Genomic DNA, 14,652 nt, shown 5'->3' with positions numbered 1-14,652 from the left:
TAAAATTAAAAAGTTTTTGCACAAACAAAACCAATGCAACCAAAATTATAAGGAAAGCAGAAAACCTAGAGGAAAATTTTTGTAACAAGTATCTCTGATAAAGGCTTCATTTCTCAAATATATACAGCTGAGTCAAATTTATAAGAATACAAGCCATTCCCCAGTTGATAAATGTTCACAAGATATGAATAGTTTTCAGATAGAAAAATCAAAGTTATCTATAATCATATGAAAAATGCTCAAAATCACTTTTGATTAGAGAAATGCAAATTAAAATAACTCTGAGGTACCACCTCACACCCATCAGATTGGCTAATATGATAAAAAAGGAAAATGTTTCATGTTGGAGGGGATATGGGAAAGCTTGGACACTAATGCACTATTGGTGAAGCTGTGAACTAATCCAACCATTCTGAAGAACAATTTGGAACTATGCCCAAAGGGCAATCAAACTACGCATACCCTTTGATCTAGCAATACCACTGCCTATATCTCAAAGACATCCATAAAAAGATAAAAAAAGACCTATTTGTGCAAAATATTTATTGTAGCTTTTTTTTTTAGTGGCTAAGAATTAGAAATCAAAGGGATGCCCATCAATTGGGGAAAGACTAACCATATGATTGTGTGTATGACTGTGATGGAATATTATTGTGCTATAAGAAATGACAAGAATGATTTCAGTAAACCTTGGAAAGACTTACATGAACTGATGCACAATGAAGTGAACAGAACCAGGAGAATGCTGTACACAGTAACAGCAATATTGTTTAGTGAAGAATTGTAAATGAATTAGCTATTCTCAGCAATACAATGATCCAAGGCAACCCCAAAGCACTAACGCTGAAACATGCCTCCAGAGAAAGAACAGAAATTTTTTGAATACAGACTGAAGCATGCTATTTTTCACTTTCTTTCATTGTTTTCTTTTATTCTAGCCTTCTTTTACAGAAATGTTTTACATAATTGCACATGTATTACCATATCTCATTGCTTACCATCTCAGGGAGGGGGGAGGAAAGAGGAAGGAGGGAGGGAAGAATAGTATTTGGAACCTAAAACTTTAAATAAAAAATGTTATTTAAAAAAGAGAGTCTTTGCACAAAGGAGCAGCTAGGGTTTATTAAAAGTGCTACATAATTTCTCAATTTTGTGGCATTATCCCAGGGCAGTGGGGGAGAGCAGGAAGGGAAGCTCTTAATAGATACCATTAGCTCTTTTAGGAGCAAAAATTTAAGAAGGAAGAAGAAATGTAATAATGGAAACAGACTGAAATCCCAGCTCTACTATAGTCCATGTATGACTTAGGTCAATCTACATCCCCTTTCTAGACCTAAGTTTCCTCATCTACAAAATGAGAGGTTTAGACTGCATCATTTCTAAAGCTCCTTCCCAGGACAGGCAGGTCATGTCCTGGATGGAAAATTGGATGAGGAGTCTGAGACCTGAATTAAGACCTTGCCTGAGACCCTAAGCAGTCTGTGTGACCCTGGGCAAGTCGTTTCACTTATTAGCTTTAACTAATTAACTAATGACAATTAGTTCCTATCTCATGAGCTCTTATGAGGTTTCAATGAGACAATATATGCAATGTACTTTGAAAATCTTAAGGGTCTATATAAATTATTATTACTGTTATTCCTTTTCTAAATCTATAATCTTAAGAGCTACAACTTCCTTGATGAAAGTACACTACTACCACTCCCTGTTGATGGAAAATGAGGAAATAGGGCATTGTAGAAATGGGAGGGGAAGATCTGAAGAACTCTGAGTGCGGATTGAAGTGTACTATTAAAATCTTAAAATCTTATTTTTATTGGGTGTTTTTGCAACATGGCTAATATGGAAATATGTTTTACATGACTTTACATGTATAATGGTTATCATATTGCTTGTCTTCTCAATGGGTGGGGGAGGGATGGAGACAAGGAGAGAACTTAGAACTGAAAATTTTTGAAAATGAATGCTAAAAATAGATAAATTAATAAATGAATGAACAAACGAATAGAAATGAGGGATAGGGAAGAATGTTCTTATATGTCTCTTTTACCAAGAAAACTTTCTTAATTTCTTAAATACAATTAAAGACCTGTTAGCTAAATATTTCAATCTGATGGATTTTGAGAAAGCCTAAATCATCTAGGAAATTCTTCAATTCTTTGTCCCATTGCATAGGTTTGGTTGCGGGTAGGGGACTGTGTGACTAGACATAGAAACCAACTTGCTAAAAACAAACAAACCAACAAAAACATTATCTTACTTCTGTAAAGTATTGGCTCAGCTAACTTCTTTAATGCTTCTGCTTCCCCTCTGTTCAACCTATCCAATTTATCCTGTATATATCTTGTTTATACATGTTTGTTTGTATATCATCTCTTCCCCCATTAGACTGTGAGCTCCTTCACAACAGAATCCATTTTATGCCTTTTCTTTGTATTCCCAGCATTAACAGAGTACTCAGAATAAAAATGGTGCTTAATAAATGCTTGTTGAGTTGACTTGACAATGAGACTGGAAACTGAACAGCATTGCTTCAGGATTAAAGCACCTGGATCTATCACTCTAATAACCTCCATCCAGTAATAATATATCAGGAAGCCCTCCAACTTTGAAGATGTGCAGACCCAATGCTAATGCTTGATCTCTTTTGAAAAAGTAACATAATGGATTCTGTTAGTCACCAATTAAAGCTGATAGATAAGAACTACTAAACCAGAAGATGATTTTTTTCTTTAAAAACTAAGTTTAGAAAATAAAAATAAAAACTAAGTTTAGAAATTAATTTACTAGACACCTTTTTGCATATGTTGGTTAGTTTTGTTGAGGTTTTTTCATCTTTTTTATTCTTCTTATAAAAAAATTTGCTCTCTGAGAAGGAAAGGGGAGGAATACATTAAGGAATGTAGATAATGTAAAAACAAAGAGATATCCAAAAATGCATTTTAAAAATTAATCCACTGAGGAACATTTTTAAACCTAGCTGGAAACACGATGACAAAGATCAGAAAACTGGCAGCAGCAACCTGCTCCTGTTGCTTTTAATTTTTTGAAACAATCGAATACAGTGCACCTGTCAATTACTTCATGCTGTTATCTAAAAATTCATAGGTTTTTTCAAAAAATACTATGTATTTGTCTATATGATGGAAAGCAACAGATTTGAAAAAGAAAATAGTACTTGGCATTTTCAAGAATAGTCCTTAATGGGAGGAGGGATGCAGTGGGGAAAAATGCTGAATTCGGAATTTCAAGACAAAAGTTCCAATCCCAGCTCTGCTGCTTACTCTTGAATGGCATTAAACAAACCACTTAATCCCTCTGAGCTTCAGTTTCTTCATCTGTAAAATGGGGAGGTTGGGCTACATGATCTACGTAGGCTAGCCTTCTGATGCTAGCAGCTACCTCTACATCATATATTCATTTCTCTTGCCTCACACAGCCACCACCCTAATTCAGGTTCTTATCACTGGGACCTCAACCAAGAATTTAAATTCAGGTTCTCTGAATCGAAATCCAGCATCCTTTCCAATATATTTTGTTTCCTTGAATCCTTTATTCCCAAGACCTCCCTTCAGACTGACAGCTAAGAGACTAGGGAGGGGACAAGTTAAAGGGACTTCGTACAAGAAGGGAGTGAGGTAAACATAGGCTTATGGTTTCACTTCCTTATTAGAATACCATTTATTATAATACTTTCCTTTGCATCTTTTACCTGTCTTTATCAAAGCACTTTCCTCCAGCAAGGGAGCAGATAAAACCTCAGTGTGCTGCCTAGAAAATGCCATTGTGTGCATTTATTCTTAGCCAGCTAAGCCTGAGAGATTGAGGCACAACAGGGAGGTTGGCAGGTTTTTACTTTCTTTCTGCTTAAAAGTCTGTCACTTATGATTTATTATCCCTGGGCTGGATTTTTTAAAAAATACCTTAAGTGACCTTCTTGGAACCTCATTACATGCATGTAATGTGGATGCTATCCTTTATGTATGCTACCTAACTTGTTTTGTTCTTAAGCTCTTCATCATTAAATCATAAAATCTATAGTGCTATACTGTCCCCAGAAAAGGAGACGTTTAAATGGCAGACTTGCTATGAGATGGTACCTACAAAAGAACAGGGAGGCAAAAAATGAGTGGGAAACCCCTTCCTCTGGACCAGTGTTCTTTTAATATTATTCATTTGGTTAGAATCAAAGTGAACCCCTTCTTTTCCAGCTTCAGCCAATAGAGAAACCTCCTCTGAGAGCTACTAAACTGAGTTTAATGAAACTGAGAGCATGATATCACTGGCTTAGTGAAAAGGGCTCTGAATTTCAGATTCGAAGACCTGGGTTCAAGTCTCAATCTCTTTGAGTCTTAATTTTCTTAACTATAAAGGGTGGATCAAGGGGAACAAGGAGAGGTGTTGACTAAATGGTCTGTATTTTCCCTTCTACCAATACTATTGATGAAAAGAGTAATGTACAACATCTAATATGCACACCCACAAATGTAAAATAAATTGGCTTATCCCTGGTGGCCATTTTAATTGTAAGATGTTTGTCTCATCATTATTTAAATATTCAATCCAATTGGATATGATATCAAGCCTGGTCTAAAATTATTTAGACAGCATATCCTAATTGGTCTTCATTCACTCCATATTTCAACAGTGAGACTGTGGAGGATGGGCCTACAGAAAACAGGCTAGTAGTCCAAAAAGAAAAAAAAAATCATTCCTAGTAAACACACGAAACACAGGGAGAACGTGTGATCATGTACATTTGAATTCTCTATTATCACAAAAAAAAATCTTTAGATACCACACAAAATTCTTGGTCATATAAAAATGTTGATTTAGTTGAACAATTCCATTACTTGCAAGAAGACAAGAAGGTATAAATTATTTTCTTAGAGCTGACCTCTTTAATACATAAAATATAATGTGAATGTATACATATGGATAGAAGAGTGGGGGACATGTGATTTTATCAGTATAAGGATGGCAATTATACCCAATGATTCAAACGGACAAATCATTCATAATTTATAATCTTGGAGAGTTGCCTTGGGGCACAAAGAGATTAAATGACTTGCCAGTATCTGTCAGAGGAAGGATTCAAACCCAGGTTTTTATAACTCCAAAGTTGGCCCTCTATCCAATACACTACTTGGCCTCTCCAGGAAATGCATAGAACTTTTCAGAAAGAGACCACATGAGCATTTCAAATTTCTAGGATATAAAATAATTAGCTAGAATACACTGTATAATTTAAGACTAGTCTCAGAGCAGAATACACACTTGAAATAAACTAAGTAGAAATCTAAAGTTGGTCGCAAAAATCTTGAGCTTCTGATTAAACATTCAGGTTGAAAGTAATTTTCATCTTTAACCCAGATAACACAGCAATGAAAGCCAGATAGGGGCTACTGCTCACATAGCCTGAGAGAAAGAAAAAAAAAGCAACACAATTATTCATTTCATAAGCAAGATATTCCTGACACATAACAGGATGAAATCATTGATTCGGGTATCTTGGAGTTGACATGAATGGACCCCAGAAACATTTATTCCAACCTATGTAAAAACAAGAATCCCCTTTACAATATTCAAAATAACTGGCCACACACTGAATAGCCCGTACTGGATAATCTCAAAGGATGGAGTCCTCACCAACTCACAAAGCAGTGCATTACACTTAGGGACAGTCCCAATTGTCCAAAGACTTTTCCTTTTTTGAAGCACACACCTTCTCTCTCTGTCCAAGGGTGGGGAATCTGCAGCCTCAAGGCCACATGTTGCCCTCTAGGTTCTTGTGTTGAGGGTTGGGGAAGTTGAGGTCCAGGAACCCCAAGACTGGAGTTCCCAGATGGGGTTGTTGAGGGGGAGTGCCCCTCAAGGACCCGAGTACCGGAGAGGGTCGGGGCCATCTGGAATGAATTCACGATCTCAAGCATACTTTAAGTCAAGGTGGCAAAGATTTATTACTCTTTACAGTGGGCAAGAGTTCTTAGGGAACCTGCAATCTTACATGGATGCAGGAAACGTTTATATATCAGATTTGGGGGTGAAACATGTCAATTAGGTGTTTTGCAGTAGGATTATGGAGTGGTTAAGGGGTGGACAGTTCTTAAAGTAACATGTACTTTTTGTATCTACTGCACAGGTATCTTACCCAGAGTTCACTGGGAAATAGCCCAAGGTGGGGGTGACCTGGAGGTGTGGTTTTGACTGTGAAACATGACTAAGTCAGCTAACAGTCAGAGCTGACTGGGAATATCCAGGTGGCTCTCATCAAATGTCTTGTTAGAAAAGATGAATGTAAAGGAGTATACATTTGACTCTGTCTAGGATACATATCAGTAAGGTCAGTAAGTAGTAAATATCATTATGGCCCAGTGCACAGCCAATTAGCCAGTACACAGGGAGTCCAATAAATTCTATAGGTACAGCTGGCCACAGTATCAGGAGGAGAGATAAGTTTTTTTGCTAAGGCATTCTGCCCTGGAACTGGAGAGAAACTGCTAGGGCCAATGTTTTGAAGCTGGGAGAGACGTGATTTTAGAGCTGGATGTGGTTTTGGAATTGGGGTCCAGGCACAAGCACCCAAGCAAAGGCTAAGGAGAAAATGTGATGTTAGAATTAGGGTCCAAGCACAAGCAATGAAGCACCCACCACTAGGGTGCAGCCTTTTGACTGAGTCCAAGTTTTACAGAAAAAACAATCCTTTTTATTAAGGGGATTTGTTCTGTGAAGCTTGATTCAGTCATAGGGCCATACCTGAGGACCTAGAGGGCCACATGTGGCCTTGAGGCCATAGGTTCCCCACCTCTCTATGCACTGCTCCTAGTTCTGAGGCAAAGCTGATCAAGTTGAAAATCCCTTTTCCACTTGATTATTCTTCAAACACTTAGCAAAAGCTACTATGCCTTTTCTACACCTAATCTTTTCAAGGCCAAATGGTCCCAGATCCTTCTACCAATACTCATGGAGATGGTTCCCTCACCATCTTGCTGTCCCTTCTTTGAAAACAATGTAGCTTATTGATGTCCTTCTGGAAACATGGTGCTCAGAATGCAATACAATAATCTAGATGTGTCCTGATCAGATGTGGACTGCCACCATGTCATTCTGGGCATTGTGATTCTTTTATAAGGTAGTTGTTCTTCAGTCATGTCTGACATTTAACGACCCCATGGACCATGCTCACCATGGTGTTTTCTTGGCCAAAATATTGGAGTGGTTTGCCTGTTTCTTCTCTAGTAGTTTAAGGCAATGGTGGTTAAGTGATTTGTCCAGAGTCACACAGCTAGTAAGTACCTGAAGCCAGATTTGAACTTAGGTCTTCCTTACTCCAGGCTCAGGGCTCTAGCCACTGAGCCACCTAGCTGCCCATTATAAAGTAGATTAAGGTCAAACAAGCTTTTTGGATTGCCACTTCACACTTATCTTGAATTAAATTTGTTTTCCACTAATCTCCCACCATCCCCAATATTTTTTCACCTTAACTAATATCCAGCCATGCCTTGTCTTGGTTTGAAAACAAACTAACAAAAGTGTAGTTCTTTCATATTTACCCCCATTAAAGTTCATCTGAAGAGATTCGGTTCATTTTTCTAATCTTTGGGTACCTTGATTCTACTGTCTGGTGTGTTAGGCCTCCCACCCTGCTTCATTCCATTGACAAAACTATTGAACAAAAAAAAAATCCAAAGACAAATCCTCAGGATATTACACTAAGGCCCTCTCTCTACATTGACAGCTAAATCACAATACCCAATATCTTTCTCTCTTATCAATGAAGTTTTCACAAATTCCTAGTTTAAAACATTGTAAGAGATTTAGAGGGACAATATTTATCTTGTCAATGACCAGCAAGACAATATTTTTGAGAGGCAGTGTGCTGTAATGCCAAGAGTCCTAGACCCAGAATCAGGAGATGTGAAGTTTAATGTCTGCTTTTGCCACACATGCTATCTATGGATGACCCTGGAGAAATAAATGGTTAACCTCAGTTTCCTCATCTGGGAAATGGGCAAACTTATATCTGTACTATCTATATCATGAGGTTGTTGGAAGAAGAAGGACATTGAAACCCTTGCAGAGGCATATAAATGTGAATTAATAATATCATTTTTCTTAAATTGCTGAACTCTCTGTGGGAATGAATAATCCAAGAAATTCAGCCATTTTAAACCCATAACATTATGTTTGCCCCATTTTTTTCAATCTTAGAGTCAGTGTATATTCTTCTCCTCTATTTCATATTAACATGAGAGAGAGAGAGAGAACTCATAAGTGAACAATTATTCCACATTCTCCCTTTTATTTACCTTTGATGAACCTGATTACCTAATGCCTAAAATGCTTCATAGGAATAAGTATTAAATTAGTCACTTATGAAAGTTATACTAGGTTTTAACACCAGCAAAGCATAATTTCATAAATGAATACTTCTGTGGGGGTGGGGGAGAGATGGGGAATCAGTTTCCTAGTAGCCTAGGGAAAATCCAGCTGAGTAAGAGATCAGTAGGCGAGATCTCACACAGTGGTTATATGAGGAGAGACACAACCAGCTAAAACTGCACCTGGGAGAATGTGGTTGAGTAAGAATGGAGGCTTGGTGATGCAGAAGATAATACCCTGCAGACACAGATATGCCAGGAAGGAATGGCTCATCTCCCACTGTGGTCCTCATGCCCGTGGGGCAGGGGGAGGAGGAAAAGAAAGGTGGGGGATGAAAGGCATAGGGAGGAAGAATTTGCCTTGTGACTTTAGCTTTAATAGTTGCCAAAGGGAAGAAACTTGTCTCCTAGAAACTCCCTCCCCCATTACTCAATAGCATAGATAAAATGGAAACAAAATCCTTGCTTTTTGCAGATGTTGGAAAAGGCAGTGATGTTGGGAAGACTGAAGGCAAAAGAAAAAGGGGACGGTAGAGGATAAGATGGACAGATAGTGTCATGGAAACAATGAACATGAGCTCATACAGACTTTGAGAGAGAATAAAAGATAAAAGGGCCTGGCACGCTGTGGTCCATGGGGTCATAAAGGATTGTGCATGACACAATGACTGAACAACAACAACAAATGGTGTACTTAGAAAACCTTAAAGAGTCAACTAAAAATTAATTGAAACAATAACTTCAACATTGTTGCAAGGTATAAAATCAATCATTTCTATGTATTACCAGCAACAGCCAGTTGGTTGTTGTCCTTCATTCTCAAAGAGGACCAAAATGACATCACTATGTGAGAGTCAAGTCCGACTGTGGCTGATCAAACCAATATGAAGTCAGAATGCTCTACCACAGGTTGGGCACAAATAGTCCATGTAAACATTTGGAATGGGTTCTCTAAATTTGTGCATCTCATGTTTCTTTTGAGCTACTTCATTTCTGCTTTGCTTATTCTCTGACGCCATGATGGGCGGTCCTGTGCCAGCGTCTCCAATGTCACACAATCAATTCCAAAGCTCTTGAGAGTGTCCTTATATCACTTCTTCTGACTAGCACATGAGGGCTTGCCCTGTGTGAGTTCTCCATAAAATAGTCTTTTAGGCAAGTGTATGTTTGGCAACACGGCCAGCCCATCATAGTTATGCTCTCTTGAAGCAGAGTTTGTATCAAATAGTTGGCAGATAACTGTTTGTAAGGTATATATACATATATATGCGTGTATATATATATGTATATATACACATATATGTGTGTGTATATGTATACATATACATATAGACATATATATATATACACATACATATATACATATACACATGTGTGTGTGTGTGTGTGTGTGTGTGTATGTGTGTATAAGTTCAGTTTCCACACAGTTGGAGCCATAGGGTCCCAACCTTGTAACAATCTTGTGAATTAAGTTTCCACACATAGGGCCCCAAATTTGTGACAACTCAAAACTTGCTGAGAAAAGATAAAAAAGCTTGACCAGTAGATACATGGAAGGAGCTCAGAAACCACAAACTGAGGGCCAGAAGCCTCAGGTAAACTGGCTCAGACTGGCCAGAGTTAACTCCTGGTCAACAACAGTGTAGTAACTGCTTGGTAACTAAAATGGGCATATAGGGAATGTTATAACCTGGAAGGATCAGGACCAATCCTGATCCAGAAATGGGAGTGGGGGGAGTTGGAGTTACTAATCCTATAAATCTCACTCTCACTTCTGTACCAGGCACACTCTTACTTTCTGAGGAGTTGTGCCCACTTCTCAAGAACCGAAAGGGGAAACCCTTTGGTGGAAGAAATGTGTAGTCTGATTATTAGAGAGGCAGTGTGACAAAGTAGAAATAACCCTGGATCTAGAGTCAATTTGGGGTAAATCCAAGGTCTATCATATATCATATATAACCTGTAAAACAATGGTGAGGATGACGAAGATGATGATGATGATGACGATGATGTGATGATGATGGTGATGATGATGATGATAGCTAAAATTTATATAATGCCTACTATGCACCAGGCACTGTGCTAAGTGCTTTACAAATATTATTTCAACAGATCCTCACAACTCTGAGAGGTAGGTACTATTATTATCCCCATTTACAAATGAGGAAATTGAGGCAAACCAAGGTTAAATAAATTACCCCTGAGGTCACACAGCTTGCAGTAAAGGTCTGAGGCTGGATTTGAACTCAGGTCTGCCAGAATCCAAGCCAGGTACTCCACCCATTGCGCCATCTAGCTATCCCAATGCTACCAGTTGCTCTATAAATTTGAGTTAATCACTGGCCCCTCTAGGCTTTGGTTTCCTTATTTATGAAATAGACGACATAATCTCAATGGTCCTTTATAGCTCTAACACCTAGCTATGAAAGCCTGGAGTAATTTTTGTGTTTGTTTCTTTTTTTTTTAAGCACCAGATGACTGTCACCTCTACTTCACCCGACACCTGCCTCCCTGAATCATGTGACCAGCAAGTACAAAGCCCTGGGTCAGGAGCAGATATGCCACTTTTTGTTCTCTAGGGTTGACTACTGTACAATATAGATCATAATAATGCAGCAAAATTTTTATTCTATTTGTTCTATTAAAATACAGAATATTCTATTCTATTATTCTATTTTATTCTATTCTAATAGAATATTCTATTTTTATTCTATTATTCCATTCTATTTTTATTCTATTCTAAAGGAGGTGTTTTTTACCACTAACATAGTAAACACATAGGGAACCATGAAAAAGAGTTCATGTTCAGTCATTTTTCAGTCATGTCTGACTCTCCATGACCCCATTTGGGATTTTCTTGGCAGACGCTGGAGTGGTTTATCCATTTCCTTCTCCGGCTCACTTAACAGAGGAGGAAACTGAGGCAGATGGAGTTAAGTGATTTGCCTAGGATCACAGTGTGTATGAGGCTACATTTGAACTCAGGTCTTCCTGACTCCAGACCCTGTGCTCTATCCACTGTGCCATCTAGCTGCCCCCTGAAAAGAGTACTAATAACAATCTGGTTCAAGTTGCCTTTCCAATTTGACTGTATATTTCTTCTTCTCTATCCATCTTACATTCCAGCCCAATCTATCTTCTTGCTGTTCTTCACATTTGATACGCCATCTCCCATGACCATACCTTTGCATAGAAAGAATTCCTTTTTCCCCTGCATCCTGTAGAACTCTCAGCTTCCTTCAAGGCTCAGTTCGAGAACTACATCCTCTATGAAGCTCATCACAATATTCCAGATTCTAGTGTTCTCCTCCTTGGAAATCACCTTGCATTTACTTACCCAGATTCATCTTGTTTCCCCTCAGTAGAACATAAGCTCCCTGAGGGTAAGGATTATTTTATTTTTGTCTTTGTAACCCAAGTGGTTAGCGCAGGCCGTAGCACACAGAAAATACTTAATAGGTGTTAGTGGAGAAAATTGCTCAATTCAATGCTATCAAATACGTTAAACCTAAGCTGCAGCATGTAAAAAAAAGTTCTATTATTGCTAATTTCATTTTCAATATTTAATGAATTGGTGGCGGGGGTGGGAGGGTTGACTTCATAATGGTCGCACAGCTGGTCTGTGTCAGAACCAGTACCTGAATACAGGACAGTCTTCCTGACTCCAAGGCCAGTTTCCAATGCACTATACCACACTGGTTTCTCAGTGAATAGCTTGGATGAAATACTCCTCATTTGACAGAAACTGTCCTTGCCACTTTCAATATATTTTGAAATATCTTTATATTATTTTATATTGTAATGACTGAGTTCTTAAAAAAGAAAAAAAAATCATACTCCCCTTCAGGTCTTTGTGCTGTAAGACATCAAAGAAGTCCTGGGGAAGTGGGTAAAGCCGATAATCTGAGCTGAGAAAAACTTAACTGATCATTGCATTCAAGATGTGTTAGTCAACTGGCTTCTGCAAATGAAGTATGAACTGCAGGCATCCTTCACATTGGGAAAAATTCAGTGGGTGGTCCGAACGAGACTGGGGGTATTGAAACAGATAGAAACAAGCAATCTGCCTCTAGCTTGTGAAGGCAGCTGCTGTGATGAAAGCAGTCTAGAGAAAAAGATGGTTCCCACAACAGATTAGAGTCACAGTAAAGATGGGATACAGATGCTGGCTTAGGACTATAATAACTTGTGTTGCTATAGAGCTTCAAGTTTTACAAATTGATTCAGCACCCCTTTGAGGGAAGCAAAACTTGTATCATTATCCCCATTTTGCATATTAGGAAATTGAGGCACCCAGAAGTTGTATATCTTGACAACACACAGCTTGCAAATGGCAGAGTTAAGGAGTCTTCTGACTCCAAATCCAGAGCTCTTTCCATTATACCAGATTTTAGGAAGTCTGCCTTTAATAAAGGGTAGAACTCACCTTTATTAGTCAACTGTGTCATGAATATGCATCAGATGAAATGAATAATTCAAATACAAATAAACTAGGGATGAGAATAAGATTTGTAGGGGCAAGAGTCACAGATACCTCCAGGAGGGGGAAAAGAGGTAACTTTAAGGTCAGTACATGATGGCTTAAAAGTGTGGAGAAGAATCTTTGAAATCAGATAGAAAAATCCCTTCGTTTGTGATAAGGTCAAGGACCAGAGCAAGACCCACGAAGGCCTACCATTATTGTAGAGCAACAAAAACATAACTCTAGGCTACAGAGTATGATAGGGGTGCACACACTCAGAGAAAAGACTGGGGAAAAGGTTCTGGGAGGAATTGAGATGAACTGTTAAATTATCCAAATTCCACACCATAGACCTTATTACCCTCCACAACCTCAACACAATTATTTTTTGTGGCTCGAGGGCCAGGGATCAGCAGCCAAGGAGTAGGAGGGAGGGTGAAGTAGCAAGATGTAGAGAATCTTAACAGTGTGGTTGCCTTTTTAAAAATTTTATACAGTTTAAAGACTAAAGGATCTTTGACAGTAAAGACATTTTTATATTAGTTAAAAAAAAAATTCCCACACTTGCCCATTGTACATAATTCAGTGTTTCCCAAGCAATCTCCTGGTGGCTGTTATCACATCTTGAGTGACCCGACCCATCTTAGAATGAATGCCCTGTGTAAATAAGGTTGGTTCCAGCTTCGGGGACACCTATAGTATCCACAATGACATTGCCAATTTATTGTTGGTTTCTATAGTGGTTTATGAATAATTATTTTTCTGAGATTGGTTATCATGAGTTAATTTTTCAATATTCTGTGATGTGAGTTTCTAATTCTCTTAAACTGAATCTCAAACCCCAGATTATGATGATTTTCTCATAAAATAGAAACCTCATGAAATCCAGTCTGAAATGGGTCAATGATGTTTTTGTTAAGTGCCTCCTGTGAGTCAGACACTGTGGTAAGTCCTAAGGATACAAAGCTAAAATAATCACTCTCCTCAAAAAGCTTATATTCTAAAAGGGGAGAGGATATGTAAACATGTAAATATATATGTGTGTGTGTGTATACATACTTATATATATATATATATATATATATGTATACACACACACACACATACATAAACAACATGAAAGGAATGAATATAAGAGAGAGGGCCCTAAAAGCTGGAGGGAATCAGGAAAGGTTTCGTACAAGTGGATTTTTGGAGGAGGCACAAGTGAGGAGGGAAAGGACATTCTAGGCATGTGGGATAGCTAATACAATGGCATAAAGACAACAGACTGAATGTCAGTGTGTCCAGGATAAGACACCATAAACAGACAACCCTCTATGTTCACTTCTTTGTTTGTACGAAGGACAGGTCTAGGGCCAAGAACTGGACATCTAAAGCCAGCGGCTGATAAGAAAAGGCAATAAGAGAACAAGAATGGATTGGTTAAAGTTCAACTTCACAAGTTAAAAACATCATCAAATGATATCTTTGTGAGTAGAGTAGCAGCCCTGGAGTCAGGAGGACCTGAGTTCAAATCCAGCCTCAGACCTTGACACATTTATTAGCTGTGTGACCTTGGGCAAGTCATTTAACCCCAATTGCCTTGCCTTCCCCCCTTCAAAAAATAAAATAAAATAAAATGTTATCTTTGGATATAGAGAGACAGAGAAAATCATAATGAATGAAGGGCAGCCTTGAGGTCAAAAAAGAGCAGGTTCAAGTTCTGCCTTTAACACATACTAGCTCTGTGGCTAGCCTAGATAAGCCTCTTAGTCTTTTTGACTTCCAAAAAACTATCCAAGGTGAGGGTTCCAGTGTGGGGTTCAT

This window comes from Trichosurus vulpecula, chromosome 6 (genome assembly GCF_011100635.1).
Source record: "Trichosurus vulpecula isolate mTriVul1 chromosome 6, mTriVul1.pri, whole genome shotgun sequence".
NCBI classification, from domain to species: Eukaryota; Metazoa; Chordata; class Mammalia; order Diprotodontia; family Phalangeridae; genus Trichosurus; species Trichosurus vulpecula.
This window is presented reverse-complemented; position numbering follows the sequence as displayed.